The sequence below is a fragment of the Rhea americana genome, unplaced genomic scaffold (genome assembly GCF_003343005.1).
Source record: "Rhea americana isolate MKP2758 unplaced genomic scaffold, rheAme1 scaffold_57, whole genome shotgun sequence".
Taxonomy (NCBI): domain Eukaryota; kingdom Metazoa; phylum Chordata; class Aves; order Rheiformes; family Rheidae; genus Rhea; species Rhea americana.
This window is the reverse complement of record NW_028186723.1, coordinates 3,914,946-3,915,218: the sequence shown is the minus strand read 5'-3', so window position 1 is coordinate 3,915,218 and position 273 is coordinate 3,914,946.

Genomic DNA, 273 nt, shown 5'->3' with positions numbered 1-273 from the left:
CTCGGGCGCACCCGCGGCGCTGCGCGCTCGGCGACGCCGTGCGGGAGCCGCCCCGCGGGGAGAAAGGAGTCGGCGCTCGTGCCCTTGCGCACTCGGTGAGTGTGCGCTCCTGATGGCCCACACCGAAACACTGCCACGGACTCCTTCCCCGAAATGACGTGTTGGCGCTCCTTGGCATTTAAGTTGCCCGTTTCTCTGGTCCACTCTGCGCGGACTTCCGAGTTTCTCACCCATTTTCTTACCTGTGGCGTTTGTTTGTAGTCATTATGAATT